Genomic DNA, 9,323 nt, shown 5'->3' with positions numbered 1-9,323 from the left:
ATATATATATATATATATATATGTATATATATATACACGTATATTGATATATATACATATATATGTGTATATATATATGTACACATATATATACACACATATATATGTATGTACATACATACATATATATGTGTACATACATACATACATATATATGTATGTACACATATATATACATATACCATACGTTTGTGGGTCCATTTCTGGGTTCTCTATTCTGTTCCATTGATCTGAGTGTCTGTTCTTGTGCCAGTACCACTGTCTTGATGATTACAGCTTTGTAGTATAGCTTGAAGTCCGGGATTGTGATGCCTCCTGCTTTGGTTTTCTTTTTCAAGATTGCTTTGGCTATTTGGGGTCTTTTCTGGTTCCATATATATATGTATATATATCAGCCCTCAGCTTGTTTCTCTCTCCTTTTAAAAAGGAAGGCACCTTCTTCCTCTCCTTCAGTCACACACATTCCTTCTGAGCATGAAGTCACTCAACCAGAGACCATTTTCACAGCCCAAGAGTCTTCTCTCTACCACAGAAGACACGATGGTGTTCTTCAAGTAACACACGCGTCCTGAATGTTAAGGCTTATAAAAAGCTGGCCACCCCAACAGCTGTGATTTTTGAGGTCCAAATCATATCAAGAAAACATTGCTTTGAAGGCCCTACATCTTAAGCTGTCAAAGACCAAAAACAAATGTTTGTTATTTGTTGAAACTCAGGATAATATAACTTGCAGGGGGAAAAAAATGTGTTATGTCGAACTCAGTGGCATGAATATATTATGTCTAATATCATAAATATTTGGGCGCCTGAAATAATAGAACTACTGTAACATGTTTTTATACTCTGTTATAGTATTTTCTTTTATTTAAAGTTTATTTATATATTCTGAGAGAGAAAGCACATGTGGGAGAGGGGCAGAGAGAGAGAGAGAATTCCAAGCAGGCTCCACACTATCGGCGCAGAGCCCGACTTGGGGCTCAAACCTGCGAACCGCGAGAGCATGACCTAAGATCAAGAGTCAGCCGCTTAAACGACTGAGCCACCCAGGTGCCTCTCTAGTACTTCCTAAACTCTGCCTGCATCAGTCTCTTGTGACTTCTGTAACAAATCACCACAAATTTGGTGGCTTCAAACAAGACAAATGGATTCTTGTAGTTCTGGAGGCCACAAGTCCAAATTAAGGAGCTTTCAAAGCGACGCTCCTTTCATTCCTGCTTTTCCCAGTTTCTGGTGACTGCCACCATTCCTCGGATTATAGCTACATCTCTCCAATCTCACCTCTGTCTTCACATGGCCTTGTCCTCTGTGTCTGTCTCAAATTTTTGCCTTTGTCTTACAAGGACACTTGTCTCTGGGTTTAGGGCCCACCTGGATAATCCAGGATGATTGCCTCATCTCAATATCCTTAACTACACGTGTCAATTCCTTTTTGCCTCATTAGGTAACACTCACAGGTTCTAGGGATTAGAAGGTGGGCATATCTTTGGGGGGGACCACCATTCAATCCCCTACACTGCCTTATTAACATGATTTGGTTTTTGTCTTACGGTAGGTTAAGACAGAGACTTGGTTTACACACACTGACATCACCCACCGTGCCCAGAAGAGGACATTGTCCAGTAGGCCACTGAACTTGTGTTTAGCAAACTCATCCAAAAGTGTAAGATTGGACCAGCAGGAAAACAAAAACCACTTCCCACATCACTGCCTAAGACTATCTCCTGCTTTTCCGCCCACCCCACCCCCCACCCCCCCACCCTCCTCTACCAAAAGTCACTTTCAGTGGAGACTTTGAGACCTCTGGGGAAAGGAGGGGTGAAAGCGTGGTCATATAAAAGACTTACTACTATATAATAATAATGAGCTCTGTGATAGACAAATACTTCAAATTATGTATGAAGAGTAAGAGGAAATACCACAAACTTGCAGATAAGTGACTCCCAAAAACTTGATGTTTAGAGCAACTCCCGCCAGTAGGAAAAGCTACCTACTTTCCAGTATAACAGAGGTGCCGAGAGACCACCATCAGGAATCCACAGATTCACAGGCTTACAGCCGGTGATTAACCAGGTGCAAAGTACACAGAGCACACGTCCTTAGAGAGAGGGGAGCATGTAACAACGGTGACCAGGATGCCGTCTGAGGCCAGTGTATAAGGCTGGGAGACCCTTCAAAGTCAGTCCTTGAGCTGCAAAGACTTATGATCTTAAATGTATCAGCACCAGAAGGTGAAGCCCCACTGGAATTAGCAAAAAGACAGTGACAAGGCAACCTGGCTAGCAGGGAGCTGCCGGTCCCCACATAGCAGCAGGAGGGGTGCAGGAGGCCAGTCCATCACAGGCTGAGTGGGGAGATCTCTAGAGGGCAATTCAGCGTTAGAAAAGGCAACATCCTCAGCCTGCCATCAGGAAAGAATTTCCCAAAGCAGTTTCCACCCCCCATTCACATTGCTCATCCCCTATATCAGAATCCCCTGCTTCAGACAAGCTCTCCTCTCTGAGTCCAGCGTGCTCAGTCACAGCTCGGAGCCGTTGCTCATGCCTCCCCCCACCCCAACCCCCGTGCCAGGAATAACATCGCTTCACCAATTCCAGCCCCTCTTGTTTCAGGACCACCAAGCCTGCCTTCTCCATGGAGGTTTCCACGAGAGACCCACCAATGCCCACTTCCCCCTGCTCTAAATTGCCAGAGTGATGTGTGTCTACACCCCTCATTTTCTCACATTATCTACCACACAGCTGAGATGAAGTCTTATATTTTGTTTGTATTCCAGCTTGACTTCTAACGAGGCGCTTTCCGGGTAGCAGGTGTTTAATAAATACCTGTTGAATTAAAGGCATTGTCCTGAAAGTTAAATTGAATTCAAGATTCAGCTGGTGACTCAGGAGCCCAAAAAATTATAGAAAGTTGGTCTGAGGGAAATTTCTGATCAACTCATCTTTCAAGACTCAGCTCATCATCCCTTCCATTGATCTTGGTTCAATATCCCTATTACATAGAATCGAACATGCCCTCCTTTGTACCCCAGTGGTCCCTATGCTTGCTTCCATCATAGCACCTAGCACTTGTTTAAATGTGCTTACGTGAATCCCACCTCCTTCCATGCGATTTATAAGGCTCTTAAGGATGGGCACCATTCAGTTCATGTCTGCACCGCTAACATTTAGAGCAATAGTTAAGAGCCCAGCACTGGGGATCAGATAGGATGATGTTCTAGCTCTTCCACTTACAAGCTGTGTGATCTTGGAAAGCTTTCATTACTTAGCCTCTCTAAGCTATTTGGTTGATGGCAGGATTATTGAGAACCATTATTCTCAAAAGTTATTCAGATAATCATAGTTAGTGTTATTAATGCAAGCAAAACATCTAATTCAGCATCTGACACAATCAATCATAGTTAAACAAATGGCTGAAAGTTCATAAAGGCTGGTGTTTCACCTTCTTGCTGCCTGTGCTACTGCTTTTCTAGGAAACTATTCCAGAAAATGATATGTTCAGCTGCTAATTCTAAAAGTTTCTTATCTCAGGACACCTGGGTGTCTCAGTCGGTTAAGCATCCAACTCTGATTTTGGCTCAGGTCATGATCTCATGGTTCATGGGTTCGAGCCCCACGTAGGACTCTGCGCTGACAGAGCGGAGCCTGCTTGGGATTCCTCTCCCTCTCTCACTTCCCCTCTCTCCCCACTCCCCTAAATAAATAAACAAACTTTAAAAATAAAATAAAAATTTAAAAATAAAATAAAATTGCTCTCAGGGCTCCAACACAGACGTGCCAAATCCTAGTGCTCTGAATCAACGGGCACTTGACTACAGAATGTCTGTGACTTCTCCTTCCCACTGCAACACTCTCTGTGACAACGATGGTTTGTCAGCATCTCCTGGGGCAGGGATTGGCTCACTGCCACAGCGTCGGCCCCAGTGTGATGTTGCTTATTCCTTTGCCCCTTACACATGTGTCATTTATGCCCATGTCTCGTTTCTTTCTCTGATCAAAAACAGAAGAATCCATCTTAGAGAATGTTAAAGGGTAGAAATCAAACTAGGACCTTTTGAAGTGAAATTTCAATCCTCCTGGGAAATAACGGCTGCAGCACAGACCTTGAAAGGATCACTCAAGCCGCTATGGAAAAAAGAATAACCCACACCAAAAATGGATAATATATGAAAACTTGTAAGATTGTGCTTTACCAGTGTGTACAGTCCAGACTTAAACACAAACACACACACACACACACAGAATAATGTCAATTTTCCAGAAAACAAAAACTAAAATAAACATAATTTCCTATCAAGAAATAAAATCAGTGGGCGCCTGGGTGGCTCAGTCAGTTAAGCGTCCCACCTCAGCTCAGGTCACAATCTCGCGGTTCCTGAGTTAGAGCCCTGTGTCGGGCTCTGTGCCAACAGCTTGGAGCCTGGAACCTGCTTTAGATTCTGTGTCTCCCTCTCTCTCTGCTCCTCCTCCACTCGTCCTCTATCTCTGTCTCTCAAAAATAAAGAAACGTTAAAATCTTTTAAAAATTTTTAAAGAAATAAAATCAAGCTAATAAATGAGGAAAGTAGTGAATATCTGAGAAGATTCAAAAATAAAATTTTTAAGTAACCAGAATAACATTAAAAAAGTCAAACCACAAAATTGAAAAGAAAAATTTAATGAAAGTTCATAAAGGCTGATGTTTCACCTTCTTCCTGCCTGTGCTACTGATTTTCTTTTTTTTTTTTTTTTAATTTTTTTTTTTTTTTTACGTTTATTTATTTTTGAGACAGAGAGAGACAGAGCACGAACGGGGGAGGGTCAGAGAGAGAGGGAGACACAGAATCTGAAACAGGCTCCAGGCTCTGAGCAGTCAGCACAGAGCCCAACGCGGAGCTCGAACTCACATACCGTGAGATCGTGACCTGAGCCGAAGTCGGACGCTTAACCGACTGAGCCACCCAGGCGCCCCTGTGCTACTGATCTTCTAGGAAACTATTCCCCAAAATGATATGTGCAGCTGCTAATTCTAAAAGTTTCTAAAAGCTGATTTAATAAATCAGCCAAGCAAATAAGGTAATTAGTATTCTGTAAATCTGTGTAGGTGTGCTAAAGTGTCAATGCCGTCACAGCAGACAGGGCGGCCAATAATCCAGACCAAAAAAATCTGCTTTGCACATCCAACAACCCAGGTGAGCTAGCCCTGTGCGGGCACTCCCTTCCCGTGTACCTGAACCCAGGGGCGACACATCGCTGGCAGACGCTCGCAGCTTGGGGAACTCAGAGACCGAGCTCCCTGAATCTCCGATGTGGCAACATCAGCCCATCTTCACTCTCTTTGTCCCTACTCCCCACCCTGGTCCGCTACTTGGGTGCCCCACAAGCCACCGCTGTGGGTGAATGCCTCTAATGATCTTGGTTAATGGGGATGTTTATCACTGCAAATGCTAAAAGCCAGGTTCAAATGGGTCTACTTTTGACTGTTACCAATGTAGGGTCTGATTTCTGCCTTCAAAGGCCATACGCTGTAGTAATGACAAATGTCAACAGGCTGCAGATGGTAAAAGCACAGTGTCAGGTTCTGAGTCATTTAACATTTTTATTAGTGATCCAGGAGAGTGTAAATGGCATGTTAATAGTATCTGCAAATGGCACCGTATGGGACAACGAGCCCATAACAAGGTAATGTGGCAGACTGTCCGGGGGCCTGAACAAAGGAAGACAAACCAAAAGTCAACTTGGCAAGAAGAGATGAGCTAATAGGCTTGGGAAGGATGAGACAAACCACAGATAATGGATGGGCTGGCCGCCGCGCAGATGATGGAAACCCTTGGAGTGAGTCACACGGTCCGTTGTGCCTCTCCCCACGCCAGGACGGACCCGTCACCGTGGGGGCACTGTGTCTCTCTGAATCCCAAACCGCCGTCTGGGAGGAGCGTGTGCTGTCCTGGTAAAAATAACTAGAATGATGAGTCTGAGCAAACGGGCATGAAGACAGAAGACTCTGGGCAGTGACAGGAGGAAAACGTCAAGACTTCCTGCAAAGTTCAGGGGTAGAGAGCAAACATTCCCTCCGCCTCCTTGCTGAGCCTTCTTCCCAGTCTCAAGGTGCACGGAGCCTCAAACTCTCACTCTCAGGTTGGTACCCAAAAAGCATGGTTTGGGGTCCACAGATAGTAAGCCAACACAGAGCATTAACACAGCTTCTCTACCTGGTTCTCGATTTCTCAAGTATAGGCTCTCCCCCTGAAGGAAGCCCCTCTAAATGAAGGAATACACCTCTGGGATTACCTAGAAGTCTCTTTGCCCTTTATAATCACCTACTAGAGAACCCAGAGCTTTCATCCTTTGAGGGGAGTGGGGGTGAGGTCTGTGAGGAAAATGCCAACACTACTGCAAAAACTCTACAGAGAGAATGGGGTGGGGGGGCCCAGAGGCTGAAGCAGGTCTGCTCTAATCTGTTTAACCCGAGGGTCTACCAACAGCACTGATTATTTGCTATTAACAGCTTTTGAAATGCCTTGTTGTCATTGCTCTCCTGCCTTTATTTTCCCTCCTTTGTCAGCAAGCCCATCCTTAAGCAATCAACTGTTCATGAACACCGTCAGGGAAAATAAAAGGAATTAAACTGAAAAGGGATGGGGATGAAATGTCCAAAACTGCTCCAAAAATGCCCCAAAAAAGTCCCAACTTGACCCAAGACAGAGAAATGGCTCCGTTGATGTCTCAGGCATCCTCTAAAATAAGAATGTTATAGTTCTAACTATAGCATCCTCCCTAGAATCAAGGTCAGAAATTACGTTCCCTGCTTTTGGCTTTCCTTTTTATTTTCTTTCCCTTTTTTCTTAAATGTTTGTGTTGTGACCCTTGATACTCAGAATCTTGGGATACCATGTGACAATTTATTCCCTAACTTACAGAAAGGAACATGAATGGGATAAATCTCCTCTTCTTGAGACTTTGACTTTGTTTAAAGAGGTTTTCTATTGGAAACGTGCAGTGTTCAGGCTCTTGTGGGCAATGGAAGGGGGCGGAGAGATGAGGGGGACACTTTTCTGAGTCACCACAGGAAACCTGGGGAAGTGGTTACTTCTGGAAAGATACCCAGCCCATGGTATCTTAGTCATCTCCACTCTGCAAATGAGGTAGCGACACAATAACCCTGTACGTGGAAATGAGAACTTGGCGGAGAGGCAGAGACTCCAGTTCTGAATTAAGAAAAAGCCCCGGAATCTTCCATCAGCCATCAGCTTGGCCCAGCCTACGCCACCAATGCTTATGATAGAAACTAGTTCATGAAAATCACGGCTGAAGAAAGTCAGGCTTTTCCAAAGGGAAGACCGACCTTAGCAAGTAGTGAGTGAGGATATTTATGCAAAATAAATGAGACAGACAGAATATGCAGGGGCCAAGGACAGAGCTCAGGACCTGGGGATATGGAGACATGTTAGTCTTGAAGCACCCCTTTTCAAGACAATAATCCTCCTTGACATAGAAAATAGAATGGTTTCGGGGTGCCTAGGTGGCTCGGTCGGTTAAGTGTCCAACTTCAGCTCTGGTCATGGTCCTACGGTTCGTCAGTTAAAGCCCCGGGTCGGACTCTGTGCCGACAGCTCAAAGCCTGGAGCCTGTTTTGGATTCTGCGTCTCCCTCTCTCTCTGCCCCTGCCCTCTCGCTCTCTCGCTCTCTCTCTCTCTCTCAAAAATGCATAAACATTAAGACGAAAGATTTTTAAGAAAATAGAATGGTTTCTATTTTCCAAACAACTCCCTGACTCATTCAGATGTTGAAAAGTCATCTCACACTTAACATGTCCAAAATCAAATCCACGTTCCCCACCCCCAAGTCTTCTCTTCTCAACTAATGGCAACCCTGCCATTCAGTTGCTCAGATGAACAATCCTTGGAGTCTCTCCTCTCCCTTGATTCCCATCTCTCCGCACTCCACACACACACACACACACACACACACACACACACACCCTACATTCAACACCCCCCACACATCCTGCTGGCTGACCTTCTAGGTTCCCTGACATTCCCAGTTTCACCACCTCGTCACCCCCACCCTGACCCAACTGGTCTCCCTTCTTCCACACTTGCCCAATACAGTCTATTGACTGCACAGCAGCTGGAATATTCCTTTAAAACCCGAAGTCAGGGGCACCTGGGTGGCTCAGTCGGTTAAGCGGCCGACTTCAGCTCAGGTCATGATCTCACAGTTGGTGGGTTCGAGCCCCGCATTGGGCTCTGAGCTGACAGCTCAGAGCCTGGAGCCTGCTTCAGATTCTGCGTCTCCCTCTCTCTCTGCCCCTCCCCCACTCACACTCTGTCTCTCTCTCTCTCTCAAAAAGAAACATTAAAAAACATTTTTTTAAACCTTTAAAAAAAAAACCCAAGTCAGATCATGTTATTTCTCATTTCAAAGACTGTCTAATGGCTTCGTATTTCATCCAGTAAAATCCAAAGTCTCTACCATGGACAAGGCCTAGCGTGGTCCCTCTGCTGCCTCTTCTATCTCATCTCCCACCAAGTTATTAACCTTCCCCTTCCCAAGCCTCCTTACTGTTCCTAGACCTTGCTGGCACGTTCCTGCCTCAAGGCCTTTGCTCTCCCTACAACATTCCTCGGCATCCTCCAGATCCTTGCTTATACGTCACCTTAGTAGAGAGGCCATCCATCCTTTAACACCCTATATAAAGTAGTAATCCCCACCCGCCCTCCCCATCCCCTTTATCAGATGTTATTTCTCTCCAAAGTATCTTCACCACCTCATATATCTGATGATGTGTTTCTGTCTCCCTCCCTATAGAACAGCGAGGTTCATCAGCCTCGCTGCTATATCCCTGGGACCCGGAACAATGATTGATACATCAGAGACACCCAACAAATCCTTGATGAGTAAATAGTGCCTCCCATTTCTCTGTCTATATAGTTTCCTGGCTATTTTCTTAGAGCTATTTGTTTTTATACGTTAGAAAAGTCATCTTGAAAAATGTCTATCTAACCAGGCTGGTCTAATGGAACAGGCGATCTATCTATACTCGGCCTGAGAGCAGGAAAATTATGCCCTGGGCAGCAGGGATGGTGATAGCAGGGGCCACACCAGACTGAGATTCTAGAAAGAATCAATGGAACTGGGGGCAGGTCCAGAGAGAAAAACAGGAGAGGACTCAGGTTAGTTCAGAGCACTCATCTGTTCTCCCTGTGGTTTTCCTACAAAGTTAGACCCTAAAAGAGTAAGTGACTTGCCCGAGGTCACAGAGATATTTATTACCAGAGCTGGAAATGAGAATGAAATCTCCTGTCTGTGTCCTGGTATTATTTCCCTCTAAAATGCATTTGTGAA

Source organism: Panthera uncia, chromosome B1 (assembly GCF_023721935.1).
Source record: "Panthera uncia isolate 11264 chromosome B1, Puncia_PCG_1.0, whole genome shotgun sequence".
Classification (NCBI taxonomy): domain Eukaryota; kingdom Metazoa; phylum Chordata; class Mammalia; order Carnivora; family Felidae; genus Panthera; species Panthera uncia.
The sequence above is the reverse complement of the archived record's forward strand: the minus strand, read 5'-3'. Positions refer to the sequence as shown.